General features: G+C 46.6%; 1 long non-coding RNA gene across 1 annotated transcript in view; it reads right to left on the bottom strand.

The window, feature by feature from the left end:
* Window positions 1-3,639: 3,639 nt before the first annotated feature.
* Window positions 3,640-20,813, bottom strand: part of LOC140844070 (uncharacterized) — a 41,985-nt gene continuing 24,811 nt past the window's right edge. The window contains exon 2 of the long non-coding RNA XR_012122241.1: window positions 3,640-3,885. This is a non-coding gene — a long non-coding RNA (uncharacterized lncRNA). The remainder of the gene's footprint in view (window positions 3,886-20,813) is intronic.

The following is a 20,813-nucleotide window of genomic DNA, read 5'->3' as shown; positions in this document are numbered from 1 at the left end:
TGCTTGAATGATTGGTTGGAGGCCTATGAGGGCTGAAGTGGTTAGGGGGTATTGGGCCTGACAGATATACTGAGAGGGGTCACATAATTTGATAGAGGCAGGGGGACATAGGGCCACGGAGGGGCTTGTAATGTCCCAAACTTTGGGATTTACAGGGTGTATGAGGGCAGAACCGGAGCTTTCATTGGGTAGAGGGGAGTCGTCGGCTATGAGGGCCATCAGAAAGGGAGTACTGGGGGCTGTGGGAGTGGATATAGTTATGGAAACGTGGAGGAGGGAAAGGATGTCTCGTCCTAGTAAAGGGATGGGACACTGGGGCATAACCAGGAAGGAGTGGGAGAAAGGTATGGGATTGTCTTGGATTGTGCATAAAAGGGTGGGTGGGGGGTTTAATGGGAAAATCTGTTTACCTCCTACTCTGACTATAGGAGTAATGGCTGGCGTGGTAGGGCCCCGGTATTCTCACAAGACTGAGAAGGTGGCTCCTGTATCTAGGAGGAAGGAGATGGGGTGACCGTCTACTGTTAGAGTAACCCTGGGCTCCTGTTTGGTGGTGGAAATGGTCAGGCGAGAAGTCCCCGGACCCCATCAATCTTCTTCTGCCAGCCCCACTACGGCGGGCTTAGGATGGGGGTTGTTCGTCCAGCCTCCCCTTCGGGTGGTTGGGCAATCAGACCCCCAGTGGCCCTTTTTGTGGCATCTGGGGCATGGGGTGGTAGGAGATCTGGGGGAGGGGCATGCCCTTGACCAATGTCCCTCTTTTCTGCACTTGAAACAAGCTCTTGGGGGGGCTTGTTTGTAGAGGGGCGCCCAGGTTGTGGTTTTATCAGCTGGGCCAACATCTGGAAATTGGCCTGATCAGCCTTTTGTTTACGGCATTCTTTCTCCTCCTCCCGCTTATGGAAGACTTTAAAGGCCACTGTTAGGATCTCAGTCTGTGGGGTAGCGGGGCCCTGTTCTAACTTTTTGAGTTTAGCTTTAATGTCGGGGTAGCCTTGAGCTAGGAAGTATGTCATAAGGACATGTCTTCCTTCAGGTGTTTCTGGGTCCAGGCTGGTATACTGTAATAGGGCTTGAGTGAGTCTGTCTAAGAACTCGGAGGGGATTTCATCTCTCTTTTGAATTATGTCTTGGAGCTTTTGAAAATTGACTACTTTACAAGCTGCCCTTTTTCAGACCTGCTATTAAGCAGGAGGCAAAAATATCTCAAGAGCGGAGACTCATGGCGGTGTTATAATTTCAGTGTGGGTCTTGTTCGGGGACAGCAGTGGGGCCAGGGGGATAAGTGGGGTCAGTCCTGTGGGTTTCAGTAGCCTGCATTTGGGCGAAGTCCTAAACTCGTCTACGCTCTTCAGGGAGGAGAGTATTGGCCAGGAGCATGAAAATGTCATGATGTGTGAGGCTGTAAGACTGGAGGGTCTATTGAAACTCCCTGATGTATGTCATGGGATCAGTGGAAAAGGAACTTAGGCGTTTCTCTAGTTAGGCTAAATCTCTTAAGGAGAAAGGGATGTGAACGCGCACGCTGCCTTCGGATCCTGCTACCTCCCTGAGGGGGGCGATAATTTTGGGAGGCTCTCGGGACTGAGTCTGAGGGGGACTGAAGGGTTCTGGCTCAGTCTGTGGGGGAGTGACGCGGTCTAGCCGTGCCTAGTCGAGCAGGTCCTGAAGTGCAGAAGGGGGGCAAAGAAAATAAAGAAAGATAGAATCGGACCCACATGTCGCCAGCTAGCAGCCCAGCTGCTTACTTCTGCCGCTCTAGTTGGGCTTGAACTCATGACTCTGAATTAAGAGTCCCATGCTCTACTAACTGAGCTGCAGCAGGGCTCTAGTTAATTGCTTATGGAATACGTAAACAGAATGTTCTTTGTTCTCCATTCCTGCCACATCGGCAAGTGGGGGAAGGGCATATTTAGAAGCAGGGGCGGTGTTTCTACACATCTTCAAAGTCTCCCTATTTTCAGAGTGAGGAGTCTTAGCAAGATATGTTTTTGTGGACAGATAACTTCTAAGGACTGCACCGGTTGTTCTCTAGCTTGTGCCTTCCCATGCTGCGTTCAGACATGGGGGAAGGTGCTTTCCCATTCTCCCTACAAACATGTGAGAAGACAAAGGCGGTCCCTAACAGGGGAGAAACAGGTGATGAGGGCAAAGACAGAGGAGGCTCTTGGGACCTAGTTAAAGGGGGGCTGAAAGGCTCAGGCTTAATCTGCAGGGAATGAAGGTGGAGGAGGTGAGATGGGGGAGGAGATGGTTGGGGAGGAAGGGAGAAGGGCTGTTGTAGGAGAAGAAGGGGAAGGGAGTGAACAGGAGGCTTCTGCGGGGGCGGCGGCTTGCAGGCTAGGAGAACTTGGAAGGGGGCGGGGAGAGGAGGAGGCGGAAAGCTTCCATATAGGGAATCTCCTTCCATTTTTTCAGGCACTGGCAGTAGTTAAAAAGATCGCGAGTGATGTTAGGATCAAGAGTTCCCCCTGCGGGCCATTGGTTTTTATTGTCTAGGGGGTATGTCGGCCAATCTTGGGAGCAATATTTACGGAGAAGTTTTGGTTTTATATCAGGCGTCAGGGAGAGGGTAGCCAGATGCTTAAGCAGGCATTCAAGAGGTGAACTTTCAGGGAGGGATGAGGAGGCTCCCATGGCTAAAGGACAGAGAAGGAGACAAACGGGAAGACGAACGGAGATCCTCGGACTGGAAGCAGACCACAAGGAGACAAAGGGCGTCCCCGATGATCCTTGGTGGTCTGCGGAAACTCGTATACGAGTCGGAATTTCTTGGGAAGTGTGGGTCGTCACCCAGACTTCCCTAAGAAGGCAGAGTGCCAGAGTCACGAGGTACCTAGGGCTAGGCGTTTTCGGCAGACGGAGCAGAAGGAGGAGGGGGGGAAAGGGAGCGTTCTCATCCACAAAGGAGTCACCTCGTTTATGGCTGTTGGAGGGGGGTGCCTGAGAGTCGGCCGCAGCCGTGAAGGCCTGAGGCGGGGATTTATGACTGTCGGAGGAGGGGCCTGAGCGTCCGCCGCACCCGTAAAGGCTTGAGGCGGGGATTTATGGCTGTTTGGGGAGGGCCCTGAGGGTCCACCGCAGCCCGTGAAGGCCTGAGGCGGGGAGAGTTCCCTCCTCATCCCCGAGCGTCAGGGCCTTGCCGGATGATCACGGTCAATGACACTGCGATAGCTCGGGGAAGAGTGGCCCACCCCGGGGAAATTTTGCTTAAAAACTTTCAGCACTGATGGAAGGGATGGTGAATGCATTTATGACTGTCGGAGGAGGGGCCTGAGCGTCCGCCGCAGCCGTAAAGGCTTGAGGCGGGGATTTATGGCTTTTGGAGGAGGGGCCTGAGGGTCCACCGCAGCCGTGAAGGCCTGAGGCGGGGAGCGTTCCCTCCTCATCCCCAAGCGTCAGGGCCTTGCGGGACGATCACGGTCAATGGCACTGCGATAGCTCAGGGAAGAGCGACCCACTCCGGGGGGAAACTTACCTAAAGGCCAGAGAGGAGTGGTGAGTGTGATGAGCCAGCGCCGGAAAAAGAGGACGAGGGCAAGCTGCTGCTGGTGTCGGGGGAAGACGGGGCCCAGTTGGGGTGTCCCGTCTCCCGGGTTTCAGCGCCAATGAAAGGAAAGGAGCGACACATAGCAGCAATTCACCGGAGAGTTCCGCTTTATTAGGGAAAGGTGCTGGGTTATATAGGAGGGGGCATGATTGATTGAGGTGTCACTTCTACGGGGCTGGTGGCTGTTGGCTAGGTGCTGGGATTGGGAGGGGGGCAAGAGGTGATTGGGCTTCAGGTTGCGCCGGCGGGAACTGAGGACCCCGAAGAGAAGCCGGAAGTTTGCCATCTTACTGGTGGGGACCCTTCATGAATGGCAGCAGCCATACAGGCAGAGACTAAGGAAAAACAGGCAGGAAAGGAAAGTTCATTGAACTCCTGCATGGAGTAGAGAAAATCCACTGTCAACTCCTAAAGCTGGGATCATTTGGCGTTCAGTGTCAGCTTGGTGTGGGAACTAAGACCCTACCATCCCAGGAGTTGGAGGAGCCACGGAGCACTGGATAGAGTGAGATTATGTTCTGAGAACTTCCCAAAGAAAAGAAAGGAGATTTTCTGGAAGGCTACTAGAGAACATGACTGTACAGCTGCAGTCCCATCAGGGTCACTCAGGCTATGGGAACGTGCAAGCCTAAATCACAGATATCAGTAGCCCTTCCCCATTTGTCTGAAGTAGAACAGGGAAGGAGAAGAGCTATGCTTAAGTCTAGAAAATTGAATGAAGTAGAGAAGTCATGGAGATGCATACCACCAGGAAGGGGGTCTCTTATTAACCTCCTGGGAGCATTGAGACAAAAAGCAGTAAGTTGAGCAGCAAAAAGGTTTTATTCAAGGCAAAGCACACACTTGAAGAAAGGGGAGTACAGGCAGCCTCAGAGGAGAGGTGTGCTTAAACCCTTAGGATTCAGGTTTTAAGGATTTCAAGAGTGGGGTAAAGGGCCAAGGGAGTGTGGGCTGATGTGCGCTCTCATGATATCTATCTCTGGTGGTAGAGACATTAACATGAACAGTCCTCTAAATATTCTGTAAGATAAATTTAACACAGGAATTTATTGGTCCTGTTATTTTCCAAGATAATGATTACCTTCAATCAGTGAAAATATCATTTAGGACTACTTGCCTGCCTTAGGATGGGGTTGGTTGCTGGTTAATCATGATAAAATGTTAGGAATTTTACCTTCTAACTGCCTGGTTTTTAAAATGGAGCCTTAGCCTTAAGATAGAGTCCCTCCTGTTCTTACTATTTATATCTCAGCATCTTTCATCATAGGAAAAATTATTCATGACACTTGTCCTGTGTCCTTGCCCCACCTCAGTAGAGTAACCATGTCACATCAAAGAGAACATATCAATAAAGAGGTAGAAATTATTTCAAAATGAAACAGAAATTCTAGAGTTGAAAAGTGTAAGGCTGGAGGTACTGATGGGAGAAGCGAGCACGTCAGACACTGATGACTTGTCAAAGTCCCCGGCTGTTGCCCCTCCCAACCTGAAAAATGTGCCTTGGGCTAGCCAATCCTGGCGCCACTGTAAATCTAAGCTCTGCCTCCCCCTGCCTTCTTTAAAAACTCGCTGCCTGTCTACTTACGTGCGAATTCCCCAGCCTCCATTTCTATAGATTGGAGAAATCTCGCCTGGGTATTTGCATTCAAATAAACTACCTTGCCCTTTGTTGCCTCTCTGCACCTGCTTATTTCAGCTAGAATTTATCTTACATTTGGTGCCGAAATCCCAGGAAGGTGCATGAGCAGGGGGCCTGGACTGGTGATGGGTGGCCCCGCTCCCTCCTTCCCCAACCCAGGACTTCAGCCTGCTCTCCGCTGCATGGACTATTTTCTGGTGAGTCCCTCAGTTTCCCCTGGTCTGCTTCCCTTCCTAACTCCATTTCACCTGGTCCATTAGAAATCATACTTACATCCAGGTCTGGGCATCCAGCCCATCCATTGCGAGTATACGGGATACCCGCCCCCGGCCCTGCAGTGTGGGAGATGTCCCTCACCCAGGCTCCCAGGCCATCTCCTCTGACCTGGTGTGCTTGGGACTCTGGGCACTCCTCTCAGTGGGATTAGTTGGGAAGTGGGGCAGACATGGGGAACCAGCCCTTGAAAGCAGAGGCTCAGACCCCGTTGCAGTGTCTCATTTCTAATCTGGCTACTCTATATTTGTTTTGGGAAGTTTGCAAATGGAAGTTAGTCTTCCTTTGCCCTCAGGCATGGCCTCAGTATCCCTTGGACAACCAATCTCGCTGGCCCCCTGAGGGAACTTTCAATTTTGGCCTCCTCACCGACTTAACTAATTATTGCCACTGGAGTGGAAAGTGGAGTGAAATCCAATACGTGCAGGCCTTTTGGACTCTGTGCACCTGCCCAGATCTATGTGTTAAGTGTACTTCTTCCCAAGTTTTGTTAGCCCAGGCCCTCTGCCAAGGACCACCGATCTCTACTACTCCTATTACTGGGAGGCTCTTCTCTGACAGACTCAGCAGAAGATCTCGGCTACCCCCCTTCCCTCTCCTCCAGGCCCACCATGGGGGCCAGCACCCTTCCTCACTGTTCATGTCCTCCATCTTGTTCTCCTTCTCTTCCAGTCTCTCCTCCATCTTGTTCCCCTTCTCTTCCAGTCTCTCCTCCATCTTGTTCCCCTTCTCTTCCAGTCTCTCCTCCATCTTGTTCTCCTTCTCTTCCAGTCTCTCCTCCATCTTGTTCTTCTCTTCCAGTCTCTCCTTCACCTTGTTCCCCTTCTCTTCTGGTCATGCCACCATTTTGCTCCACAGGTGCTGACTCCACTTCGGATAAAACTCCCCCATGTCCTAGTCCCCTGCCTTCAAGTTCTGCACCAATTCCCAGGTTGTATCCCCCACTACCAAGGTCACCTCCTCCATCCCCTTCTTCAAACCAGCCACTGTCTTACTCGCCATGGCTGGCGCCCAAATGGTCTAGTCCTCCTGTAACCCGCTCTAAGTCACAGCAGTCTCAAGCTCACGTGATGGCTTCTCTGAGGGAGGTAGTGGGGGCTGAAGGGGTAGTGCAGGTTCATGTTCCCTTTTCCCTGGCAGACTTGTCCCAAGTAGAACAGCAATTGAGGTCCTTTTTCCTTCAACCCCATAATCTTCACTAAACAGTTTAAATATCTCACTCGAGCTTACAAGCTCACCTGGCATGATGTACATGTAGTCCTCCAATTCACTCTAACCCCAGAGGAATATGACCGTGTCACATCAGCGGCACAGCATTGTGACAATGAGGCCCATGCCACAGATGAGTGGGACCCTATGGGCAGAGAAGCTATTCCTCTACAAGAACCCCTGTGGGATTATAATTCTCCCGAGGGTGAAGCATGCCGGGATCGCATGGTTCGCTACTTATTGGCAGGTATGAATTCAACTGCCCAAAAAACTATCAGTTATGATAAGCTTAGAGAAATTACCCAGAAACCTGATGAAAACCCATCAGAATTCCTCAAGTGCCTGAAAGAAACTCTGGGAGCTTTTACTAAGATTGACCCAGCCTCAACGTTAGGTTCCTCTCTCCTGGCCATGCATTTTATAACTCAGTCAGCTCCTGACATCAGGTGCAAGCTTAAAAAGGCTGAAGATGGTCCCCAGACCCCTCTAGGAGACCTGGTAGATATGGCATTTAAAGTTTTTCATGCCCGAGAGGACAAGAGTGAGAAGAGGTCAGCTGCCCGAATGGCAGAACAGACTCACGCCATAACAGCTGCTCTGGAGACCAGCTGGCTCGTGGAGACCGTTGGGGTGTCCCTGAAGATCGACTTGAACCTCCTGGCCCTTGCTTTCAGTGTGGCGAAGAAGGGCACTGGGCATGGAAGTGCCCCAACCCACACAAACTGACCAAACCGTGCCCCAGCTGTGGTAAGCAAGGTCATTAGAAAGTAGACTGTCCACTAGGTGGTGGTCCTCCCCTAGCAGCAGAGCCCCATGGGGGGCAGACGCCCTCAAAGGACTACCCTTCAGACCTGTTGGGCATCTTTGAAGATTAAAGACGCCTGGACTCAGACACCCCAATCACCCTCGCTGAGCCCAGGGCTAAGCTGTGGGTAGCGGGTAAGCCCATCTCCTTCTTGGTGGAAATGGGGGCTACCTACTCTGTTTTCCCCTCCTTTAAAGGGCTTTTATACCCTGCCAAGGTCTCCGTAGTTGGGTTCATGAGAACCTCCTCCAAGCCTTTAGAGATGGGCCCAGTAGCCTGAACCTTTCAAAGCATCCCATTTACCCATTTCTTTCTAGTCATGCCTTCCTGTCCTACCCCTCTGTTAGGACGGGATCTGCTCTATAAGTTAAAAGCCTCTATTTCCCTCCCACCTTTTAAATGCTTACAGGATGCCAGAAACTCCCTCATTGCTTTAGTCAGCAAAGGAGAGTTAGATGACAGAAACCTGAGTCTCCCAACTCCCTGGACTTCTGTCAATCCAGTCGTGTAGGATATCTCCACCCCGGTGGTGTCAACCCAACACACCCCGGTTTTAATACACCTTAAAGACCCATCCTGCTTCCCTTCTTGGCCTCGATTTCCTATTTCACAGGCTCACTGAAGGAGACTACAGCCTATTGTTAATCATCTACTCTTGCAAGGGCTTTTAGTACCGACTAACTCTCCATGCAGTACTCCCATCTTGCCGGTGAAAAAGCCTTCTGGAGCGTATCGCCTTACTCAGGACCTCCGAATAATTAACAAGGCTGTTATTCCCTTACACCCAGTAGTGCCTAACCCATATACTCTTCTGTCTCAGGTCCCATCCAGTACCTCTCATTTTACTGTACTAGACCTTAAAGATGCCTTTTTCACTATACCTCTCCACTCAGAATTGCAGCCGCTATTTGCCTTCACGTGAGAAAACCCTGACACCTGTTGATCTTGACAACTGACCTAGACAGTTCTACCTCACAGTTTTAGAGATAGCCCCCATCTTTTTGGACAGGCCCTGGCAGATCTCTCACAACATTCAACGGGTGAGAGTACTCTCCTCCAATATGTAGGTGATCTTTTACTTTGCAGCCACTCAAAAGAAGCCTCAGTTCTAGACACCATATCTCTTCTTAATTTCCTGGCAGACATGGGATACAGAATACCCCCTGGCAAAGCACAGCCGTCTCTACCTCAAGTTACATACCTCAGGCTAACTCTAACTCCCACCACTAAAGCCCTAATGGCAGACCGAGCGACTATGATTAAAGCTCTCTTACCACCTACTTCCGGAGCTGAGATACTATCCTTTCTAAGATTAGTGGAGTTTTTCAGACACTGGGTGCCTAACTTTGCACTTCTGGCCAGACCGCTCTATGTGGCTGCTACAGAGACTCCTACTGGGCCACTAACTTCACCCACTGAAGTAGCTTCTGCTTTCAATTTTCAATCAGTTGCAGAATGCATTGCTCTCATCCCCCTCCCCCCCGTTAATGCTCCCCAACTTAACTAAGCCCTTTAACCTATATACAGCAGAGAGGGCAGGAGTGGCCACCAGAGTGCTGGTATGGTCAGTGGGGCCAAGGTGCCATCCTGTTGCCTTTCTCTCCAAACAGTTGGATACCACCGCCAGAGGGTAACAGCCTTGCCTCTGAGCCCTGGCAGCTGTGGGAAGTCTGGCCTGAGAAGCCCTGAAATTAATGCTCCAACAGCCCATTACTGTGTATTCCCCACACTGGTTACACAATCTTTTGAGTCATAAATACCTGGCCTCCTTGAGTCCTTCAAGAGTACAAGAATCCCACCTCCTGTTCATTGAACATCCACAGGTTACCCTACAAGTCTCTCCACCCCTTAACCTAGCCTCCTTGCTTCCTGTCAGCGATCAGGCAGATCAGCCCACTCATTCCTGTGTAGAGATTGTAGAAGCTCTTAGAAAACCTAGAAAGGGCCTACAAGACGTGCCCCTTGAAAACCCTAATTAGACCTTTTTCGTAGACGGAAGCTCGGTGAAGGGGAGTGATGGGGTGCGAAGGGCAGCCTATGCAGTGGTGACTCTGTTGCAAGTGATAGAAGCAAATCTACTCCCATCTGGGACCACCTCCCAGAAAGCCAAATTAGTGGCTCTTACCCAGGCGTTACAGCTGGCAGCTGGGAAGAGGGCCACAATTTATACTGACTCTAAATATGCCTTCCTAATTACACACACTTATGCTGCAATTTGGAAAGAAAGGGGCTTCCTTACTACCAAGGGAACCCCAATCATCAATGGCAGGGCTATCAGCCGCCTGCTACAGACCCTACAGGACCCCAAAGAAGTGGCCATCGTGCATTGTAAAGGACATCAGACTAGAAACGATCCAGTAACCAGAGGTAGTGCATTAGCCGACTCCACGGCCCGACAGTTAACATCCAAGTCTAGTCTACCCTCTGTGCTGTTTCTTTCCTCCTCTCTACTGCCCCAATACACCGATGATGAACAGCAACTGCTCCTACATCAAGGGAGGGTGTTAGGAGATCAGGGATGGATATATCTCAGGGGACAAATTGCCCTCCCCAAAACCCAAGGCAGAGATGTCATATCCAAAATTCATCAGTTCCTACACATTGGGCCAGAGGCCATGCACCAGTTTTTCTCCCCCATATTTGCCCCTTATGGTCTCCGCAATGCCATAAATCAGGTGCACCAAACCTGCACTACTTGTCATCATGTCTCATCTTAAGGTGCTCTGAGAACCCAGATAGCCCTCCACCAGATGAGAGGAACGTTCCCAGGACAAGATTGGCAGGTCGATTTCACCCACATGCCTAAGCATAAAAGGCTCCATTATTTACTAATTCTGGTTGATACCTTTTCAGGATGGATTGAAGCCTTCCCCACCAGCCAAGAAACAGCCTCAGTAGTGGCACAGATGTTGGTGATGCATATCATCCCATTTTGGCCTGCCTGCCTCACTACAATCAGACAATGGGCCTGCTTTCATCTCTCAGGTCACTCAACTAACAGCTGAGGCTCTCAACATCACCTGGAACCCCCATATACCCTATCACCCCCAATCGTCAGGTAAAGTTGAAAGAGCTAATGGTCTCCTAAAAGACCAACTAACTAAGCTGTCTCTAGAGGTAAAGCTTTCGTGGCCCGATCTTCTCCCCATCTCTCTTGCTCGATTGCGTGCTGCCCCCAGGGAACCTGTTGGGCTAAGCGCATTTGAGCTAATGTATGGCAGGCCCTTCTTACTGAACACAAGCCTGCCTGCTGCCTCTCCTCCTTAGCCTCCTACCTTCCTTATTTTTCACTATTGAGACATCTCAGAAAACAAGCAGACCAGCTCCTACCCCAGCCCATGTTGTCCGACAACCCAGAGGACGCAGATCTCCTTCAGCCAGGAGACAAGGTACTTCTAAAAGAACTCCAGCCTCGATCACTCCAGCCACGCTGGACAGGACCAAACACTGTAATCATCACAACCCCCACTGCTTCCAAACTATCAGGACACCCTGCATGGTACCATATTTCCCGACTAAAAAGAGCCCCCCTTTCCAATAATGTTTGGCAAGCAGAACAAGTTGGACCTCTACGGGATCCAACTCTGAAGAGCTCCTGGTCCTACTCCTCCTCCTACATAGTGGAGTAGCCTCGCCCTCTCTTGTCAGGTATCAATTTGAATCCACCCAGCAATACATCATAAAAAATGGGCGGGTAGAAGAGACTATTGGGACAGCCTTTTGTGAAGCTGACAATTGTCAGCCCATAATTGCCCTCCCTCTTAACCGAGTTTGGTGCCCTGATGGAGAGACACCTACCCACATGGCCCTCTGCTTCACCTTTCAGCAAACAGGAAAGTGCAGAACATAGTGGGTCAAAGAAAATTTTGGGTGTCTCTGTGCCTCCTGTGTCATGAATTGGATGGTAGAAGGCCGCCTGGGCGATAGCCACCATATGCTTACTTTTCAATGCTGGGCACCCCAGGCAAAGAGGTATTTACACATCAAGGACCCCTTACATAATTGCTGGAATGAGGGCATTACAAGAGGTGTTTATTTAAATAATTTTCAAGCATATCCCTGCCATACTATCACGATTCACTGATACCTAGAGGTAAGCGCCCCCAAACATCTCGAAGAAGTACAACAGGCCATTAAAACCCAAGAAATCCACCTACAGACTCACATACAACAAAAGGCTAAGACCCTTCCCTTTTCTTGGTTAAGTCTCCTCCAAGAGGGGCTAGACTTATTCCGACACACCCTCCCCAACACGTCCTTGATACAATGCTTCCTCTGCACTTCCCTTATAGAAACCCCTGTGGTGGCAATTCAGATACCACCAAGAGAGAGCCTACCCTGCCCTCCAAGTCCTCCCTCAAAGCCCAAACTTATTGGTGAGGTACCGTTATTTGAAACACCTGAAGCAAATGTGACCTTGAGACATCACTATAAGCAGCCTTCCTTTCTCTGCTCCCCACCAGGCACTTTCCTGTGGTGCAATGGGACCTTATACGAAACCAACTTTGCAAATGCTTCTTGCCTGCTGGTCACCCTAGTCCCTAGGCTGACCCTGTACAGGGGAGCTGAGTTCACCAACTCCTGGGCCTTAGAATCCCATCACAAGAGAGCAGTCCTCCTGCCTTTAGTGGCAGGGATCTCCCTCACTTCCTCCATTCTAGCCATGGGAGGGAGTGCTGGTGCCCTGGGTTACAGTATTACAGCCCTAGAAAAACTAGAACGATGGCTCGAAGTAGCTGTCCAAGCATCTGCAGCCTCTCTGGCATCCCTCCAGAGGCAAGTCACCTCCTGGGCCCAAGTAAACCTCCAAAACCACCACGCTTTAGACCTCCTTACTGCAGAGAAGGGAGGGACCTGTCTATTCCTCTGGGAACAATGTTGTTACTATATCAATGAGTTGGGACTCGTAGAGCAGAATGTTCACAAACTACAAGAACTGAAAAAGGAACTCTAAAGAAACGGCATATCAGGTAATAATCTGTACAGCTGGTTTCAATCCCCTATTATGGCCTGGTTAGTGCCTCTCCTAGGCCCTGTTGCAGCAATCTGTTTCATACTCCTTATTGGTCCATGTGTTTTTAAGTTCCTAAAACAGTGCATAGCAGAAATGACACACATAAAAATCAATCAACTGTTGCTGCACAAGTACTTGCTCCTCCCGACTGAGCCTCTGGCCATCAACCAGCCTTAAACCACCCCCCACATCGCCCCCCCCTCAGCCAGAAGTAGCCAGATCAAGTCGGCACCCATTATAACCAAAAGGCTGAAATGTAAGGCTGGAAGCACTGATGGGAGGAGCGAGCACATCGGACACTGATGACGTGCTAAGTCCCCGGCTGCTGCCACCTCCCAACCTGAAAAACTTGGGCTAGCCAATCCTCACTCCACTGTAAATCTAAGCTCTGCCTCCCCCTATCTTCTTTAAAAACTTGCTGCCTGTCTACTTATGTACGAATTCCCCAGCCTCCATTTCTATAGACTGAGGAAATCTAGCCCAGGTATTTGCGTTCAAATAAACTACCTGGCCCTTTGTTGCCTCTCTTCACCTGCTTATTTCAGCTAGAATTTATCTTACAAAAAGTACATTAACCAAAAGGAAAAATTCATTACAGGGGCTCAACAGTAGATTTGAACTAACAAAAGAAAGAATCAGCCATCTTGAAGATAGATAGAGATTATGAAATCCAAAGAACAGAGAGAAATGTAATGAAGAAAAATAAACAGACTCTCAGAGAAATGTGGGACATTTTTAAGAGTATCAACATATGCATAACAGTAAGAGTAGTAGAGGAGAGGAGAGGAGAGAAAGGAACAGAAAAAAAAGTGGAAGAAAATGGCTAAAGACTTCCAGATTTGCTTGAAAATGTTGCTGTATACATTCAAAAAGCTCACTGAACTCTGAGAAGGATAAGTGCAAAGAGTTCCATACCCAAAATATATCATAGTAAAAGTACTGAAATACAAAGAGAAAATCTTGGCAGTAACAAAAGAAAAGATGAATCACATGTAAATCAGTCTAAAATCAGATTAACAGCTGACTTTTGCACCCAAAACAATGGAAGCCAGAAGGTGGGGGAATGACACAGTTGAAGTAGAGTTGAATCTCATTGCTCATGAAGTTATATTCTGTAAAGCCACTGCAAACACGGAGCGAATTCTGAACCATTGTTCCTAGAGAGAAATATAGGGCTAAGTTTCTATCAGCCTTTGGTCACAGAATTTTTCTCAACCCATCAATATATAACCTTGTTTTATGTATATTTTGTTTAAAGACACCTTATTTAATATATATATATAATTGATTCCTTAACATTGAACTCATGACCAACAGTACTATAACTCACACCTCAGTGAAGCTTATCTAGAGCACATATTTTTCTCCCAGGGTTTATTATGACCTCCTTGCACTTAGGAACACTTGTTCCTGGTGTCCAAGCATCACCTTGTTCAACCTTAGCTTAGAAAATACACACTGGTTACCTAAACTTTTTTGATGCTCTGCCCATGTCTGCAAATGACCATTGAAAGCACCCTGAGTATTGATTTTGAGATTACAAATAAAATTTAGCAAGTAAGCAAATTCACAAATACAGAATCTCTGAATAATGCAGATCACCTGTACGGAAAGAAAAAGATTGCCAACCAAGAAATCTTATATCCAGAAATACTACCTTTCAAAAATGGAGGTGAAATATAGACATTCTCAGATAAACAAAACTGAAAGAATTTGTTGCTAGCAGGCCCGCCTTACAAGAACAACTAGGAAATGTGTCAAGATGAATGAAAATAAACCTAGATGGAAATTCAAGTCCACACAAAAAAATAAATACCAGCAAAGGTCATTATATCAGCGTGAATGTGTATTTTTCTTTACTTGTCTTACATAATTTTAAAAGTGAGCATATAGCATATAAAGATGTAATATGATTGAAAATACCTCTAAGAACATGGGGGACCCAACTTGTATTGGTGTAAAGACATGACACCAGATGCTAACTTGACATCACAGAAACAAACTAAAAGAAGCCAAAATGGTGAAATAAATACAAGAAACTCTATAAATAAATACTTTCTCTCTTTTTTCTTAGCTACTTTGATAGACATAAAATTATATAAAGTCAGTTATATATCATTGTATTGCAACATGTAGTAATATATATAACAATGACAGCACAAAAAAGGATAAGAGGGAATAGAGCTATATAAGAGTAACATTCTATATCTTAACAGAATTAAGTTAGTATAATGTTTAATAGATTCTGCTAAATTAATATGTATATGGTAAGCCCTAGAGCAACCAATAAGAAAATAACTCAAAAGTACAGTTAAAAAAAACAAAAAGGAAATGTTACAAATGAAAATATTTACTTACTGCAAAATAAGCAGTGAAGGGAGAGAGAAAATATGATAAATATACAAAAGAATTATTTAATGGAAGATGAAATCCAACTATAGTAATATTACATGTGAATGGATTAAATAATCCAGTCAGAAAGGAGAAATTGTCAGACCACATAATCTACAGGAGATACACTTCAGATTGAAAGATACAAGTAGGCTGAAAGTAACTAGATAGAAAAAAGATATATCATGCAAAAAGTTAACCCTAAGAAAGCTGTAATGGCTTAATAATATCAGACAAAATTTACTATAAAACAAAACAAAACAAAAGCTACTACAGATAAAGGGGGACATTTTATAATAAAAAAGCCAACCTAGGAAAAAAGCAAAAATGAACAAGTGGGACTATATCAAACTAAAAACCTTCTGTACAGCAAAGGACACCATCAGTAGAACAAAAAGGCATCCTACAGTATGGGAGAATTCATAAATGACATATCCGTAAGGGGTTGACATCCAAAATATGCAAACAGGTTATACACCTCAACCAAAAAAAAGCAAATAATCCAATTAAAAAATGGGCACAGGATCTGAACAGACACTTCTCCAAAGAAGAAATTCAGATGGCCAACAGGCACATGAAAAGATGCTCCACATTGCTAATCATCAGAGAAATGCAAATTAAAACCATAATGAGATACCACCTCACACCAGTTAGGATTGCCACCATCCAAAAGACAAACAACAACAAATGCTGGTGAGGATGTGGAGAAAATGGGAACCCTCTTACACTGTTGGTGGGAATGTAAGTTAGTTCAACCATTGTGAAAAGCAGTATGGAGGTTCCTCAAAAAGTTCAAAATAGAAATACCATTTGACCCAGGAATTTCACTCCTAGGAATTTACCCTAAGAATGCAGGAGCCCAGTTTGAAAAAGACATATGGAACCTGTTTATCACACCACTATTTACAATAGCCAAGATATGGAAGCAACCTAAGTGTTCATCAGTAGATGAATGGATAAAGAAGATGTGGTATATATGCACAATGGAATATTATTCAGCCATAAGAAGAAAACAAATCATCCCATTTGCAACAACATGGATGGAGCTGGAGGGTATTATGCTCAGTGAAATAAGCCAGGCAGAGAAAGACAAGTATCAAATGATTTCACTCATCTGTGGATCATAAAAACAAAGCCAAAACTGAAGGAACAAAGCAGCATAAGACTCACTGAACCCAAGAATGGACTAACAGTTACCAAAGGGAAAGGGACTGGGGAGGATGGGTGGGAAGGGAGGGATAAGGGGAAAAGGGGGCATTACGATTAGCACACATAATGGGGGGAGGCACGGGGAAGGCAGTACAGCATGGAGAAGACAAGTAGTGATTCTGTAGCATCTTGCTACACTGATGGACAGTGACTGTGATGGGGTATGTGGTGAGGACTTAATGGTGGGGGGGAGTCTTGTAACCAGTGTTGCTCATTTAATCATATATTAATGACACCAAAAAAATCCTATACAATATGAAATAAATTGCAGTTCAAAAAGAACACAAGAGAAACTTCCATGGGAAAAAAAAAGCCAACCTTTCAGGAAAATACAGCAATAATAATCATATGTGTATTCAACAACAGAGAAATATATAAAGCAAAGACTGACTGAAGTCAGGAGAATGTTAGAAAATTCAACAGTAATAGAGATTTCAATACTCCACCTTTGATAAGAGATTGAATGAATAGGCAATAGGAAACAAAGAAATAGACAACCTGAACAACACTAAACACAAAATAGACCTAACAGACACATATAAATTTCTCTACCAGACAATAGCAGATACACATTCTTCTCCAATGCACATGGAACATTCTCGAGGATAGACCATGTATTAGACCACAGAACAAGCCTTAATACATTTGAAAGGATTGAAATCATACAAAATGTTTTCTAATCACAGAGAAATTGAAAATTCGTAACAGAAAGAAATTTTGGAAATTCACAAATATGTGGAAATGAACACACTATTTAAATAACCAATGAGTCAAAGAAGAAATCACAAGAGAAATTAAAAAATACTTTGAGATGAATGAAGATTAAATACAACATACCAAAACTTATGGCATGGAGCTGAGCAGTGCTTAGAGGGGCAATTTATAGTTTTAACAGGCTACATAAGAAATGCCCATATTAAAAAAGAGGAAAGAGATGGGATTAAAGATGGCACTGTGAGAAGTGAGACAGAAACCTCCTCCCAAAACCACATATAATATGAAAATATGGCAAATACAATTAATCCTGAAAGAGTGACAAGAAAGACTATGACAGACTGCCTACAACTGGGGAAAAGAGAAGATCTCATGGAAAAGGATAAAGTAGCAAAACCACAATCTGGCAGGACCCAAGCTCTTCCCCCACCTCAGCTCACCAGAGTGAGGAAGAGAAATAGAGAAGGGAGGGGGTGGACACCTAAGACTGCTGAACATCTAGCCATGGACATCTGCTCTGGGAGCATGAACCTACATTACCTGGTGCTCTGGAGATTAGTGGGGTTGGAAAGGTAAGACAGGTGGAATCTTTGGAGAGATTGAGATTCCAGCCACTTGTGGAGAACAGGTACCCACAATCGGCCGCTCTGGAACAAAAGAAAGACGGGCACTCTGAGAGACTTTCCAACAGTGAGAGGGCTGCTAAAGGGGCAAGGATTGCACAGAGCTTGCTGCTCAAGAGAAAGTTCAAGTGGACAAAATCATCCTGGCACACTCAGTCCATCAGGGTGGGAACTTTTGGGAGCTTCAGGTGCTCCATCCCCCTGACTGGCAACACAGCCCTGAGGCCCCCCACTGTGATAAGCAGCCTGCCGCTCCTTCCTCTCGGCCAGCACCAGCTCACAAACCAGCTGTCCCAACCATTGTGCCAGGCCAGCCAGAGGGTGTCCCTACCTATGGCAGTTTCAGGGGATTGGCACAGAAGCTGCTCCCTGCATGCTCCACTGGCCCTGGCAGTGGAGGCAGGCACTGCAGCCAGGAAGCAGGAAAGAGCTCTTTCCTCCAAGCAGGTACCAGCACCACACACCTGCAAACCCTGCCATTGCTCCAGGTGCTAAGCAGCTCCAGAGAGTAGAGCTTCTGGTCACTAGAGGGCACCACCTATGCAAAGTTATTGTTTCATATTCTTCATTACAAATATGAAATGTCAAAAGAACCTGGTATAAACCAAAATTCCACAAACACCAGAAAAAGGGCTAAGTGAAACCAAAATTACCTAACTCCCTTGAAATATTTCAAAATAAAAATCATAAACATGCTCATGGAGCTACAGAAAAATATTCAACACCTCAGGGAGGAATTCAAGAAAGAGATAGAAACTTTGAAAAATACAGTATCCAGGACTCTCTTGTCCCCTCCTGGCATGAGCTGGGAGCTCTGTCCTTTCACTGTATCTCTAAATAAAAGCCTGTACCTTGCTCTCCTACCTTGACTGTGAAGCTCATTCTTTGGCTCTGCAAACAAGAACCCCAGCATCATCTTTGGGGGCTCATCCGGGATAACTTTGGAGGTGAGTATCAGCATCCAAGCCTGGCTTTTCTTTCACTGTCCTTATAGAAAGAAGCCATCTGTGGCACACAAAATCGGGTGCTTGTCAGCCACTTAAATGGGACTAGCCCAGCTGCTGATCTCAAAGTCTCAAGCGACAGGTTCCCCTGCATCTCCCTCAGTGGATCCCCCATCTCCCTTGGGAGCTGGGAATGTCAGCTGAGTGGAGGCCAGGATTCCCTTTCAGAGGCATCTCCTTGGATGCAAGGGACTGAGGAAAGCCATGGACAACTGCGAGAGTCTAGGCTGAGGCTACACTTCAGTGGCTTCTCAAAGGCCCGCGTGTCTGGAATCAGACCCCAACAGCCCAATTGGGTATCCATGAGGAGCACCTCTCTGTCTCTGCCTCTGACTTCCAACCTGCTTCTTCAGGCCGCCCTGGCCTCAGTGAGGCAGGGGGTGTTCCTAACTCCCTTCTAACCTCATCGATTTCACAGAACCAATGCTCACCACTGCAAGGTAGGAGATCCACACTCCACTCCTATTCCTAACTAAATGCTGTACTTTTTATCTCATAAAAATGTGTCTGGGCACCCGTTAGCCACTTAAAAGATGATTAGCATCGGCTACCAGTCTTAAGTCTTGGGTGAAAGGTTTCTTGGTGTCTGCCGCTCCTTGATCCCCCGCCTCCAGATGGATGGGAATGTCAGGGAGTGGCTGAGCCGATTTTCTACTTTCCTCTCCTAATCTGTGGACTCCAAGGGCAGACTGGACTAGTAGACAGTGGTCCTTGAATCTCGGCTCTGGCCAATTGATCCAACAGCGCTGAGTGAACCTCCAGCTAGGCTGCTGCCTATGCAAGAGTTGCAGATGACTCCCGACCTCCTATCTCAGTGATCAGATTTGTTATAGTGGGTGATTGGTGAGATAATATCCAGGCAGTGGCAAAAACTGGTGTTTGGGAGTATAGACCCTCCATAAATGTCTGTGGCAGCTCCTGAATTTTATTTCTGGCCTTAGAAAAAAGTTCCCTCGCTCTCCATTCAAAGCAGTCCTCTTAGGCCTGTGCCACTTTCTCCTGTGTAAGGTAAATGATGTTTGTAAAGTAATCAAGCTAAAACCTGAGACCAACATGTAAATGGCTCTATTCTGTTGATCTCCTTTCCTTAGAGGCAGTCACCCTGGGGCTAGGCATTTCCTTTTCTGCAGCCCTGGAAGAGCAAAACAGGCTTGTGACTTAGATCAGGGCTCTGGCAGCAAGAAGTCACACAGTCCCTGCACTTATCAGACAGGCAGGGGGCTCTCAAGGAAAGCTCACGCAGAGAAAACTAGGAAAACTCCCAAAAGGCATAAGTAGGAGCACACTGGTAAGGTCCCATTAAATCCAGAGCTCCGAGATGACTCTTGCTCAGTGGGTAGGCAAGAGGGGAATCAGGCAAGGTGCAGGCCACGCTGGTAAGAAGTGGTTAAATCCAGTAGGCCTGGCAGAGGGGGTGATTGACCACTATCACCTAAGCTCCAAGGCGAGGGGACACCCTCACAGAGAAAGAGGCTGATCAGGTGCTGGACACCCGTCTTTTTCTCTCTGTTTCAGATGGGAGCATCCTCTTCAAGGTTAAAGCCAGACACGCCTCTGGCATGCATTCTGAGGAACTGGGAGCAATTTTGATCCCCAGACCCTGAAAAGGAAAAAGTGCTTTATCTTTGCACACAAGCCTGGCCTCAATACAAACTCTGATGGAGAGGCTTGGTCCCTGAGAGATGTATGCAATATAACAAAGTTATGCAGCTAAATTTATTTTAATGCAAGGAAGGAAAATAGTCAACAGTCCCGTAGACTATAATGTGGAACTAGTTTTCTAAATTATTTTGGTGGAAATCTATTCTACTTATTGGGTTCATTATCTTCAAAAATTGAGAGGTTTTTAAACTAGACTCCCTGAAACAGAAGAAATTTATCTTCTGAAATACAGCCTGGCTTTAAATGACTGGAGCTAGAATTGTGCTTGCATTTCATTTCCACCCACCTGGAGACACACAGTCCCTATCAGTTCAGAGCCTTCATCAGCCCTGTTAGTCTGAGGCCATCAAAACCTTAACCCAGTTATATAAACTGCTTGCCTGTAGAGTGTATTCTTGAAAACTGAGGTACTTTTAGTCAAATAAGCTAAAAAGAAAGGCAATTGGATATCAGTAACTCAAATCTCTGTATCAGTTTATCTGTCTGTGTATATGTTCTTTTATGGAAAGTGTTGCTAACTGTAGTCATTATGTCTCAATCTATATGTTTGTGTGTCTAAGCGTGTAAATGAAAGATTTTTCTACCTCTGGATGGTATTAATAAAATTGATTTAAAGACAAGCGCTTGTGAAAATTGGGCATTCTAAAACTTCCAGAGAATTCTAATAGAAAATATTAAGCATTAATGCTAATTTAAGTTGAACTGAAACGGACATGTCCT

The sequence above is a fragment of the Manis javanica genome, chromosome 10, assembly GCF_040802235.1.
Source record: "Manis javanica isolate MJ-LG chromosome 10, MJ_LKY, whole genome shotgun sequence".
NCBI classification, from domain to species: Eukaryota; Metazoa; Chordata; class Mammalia; order Pholidota; family Manidae; genus Manis; species Manis javanica.
The sequence above is the reverse complement of the archived record's forward strand: the minus strand, read 5'-3'. Positions and strand labels throughout refer to the sequence as shown.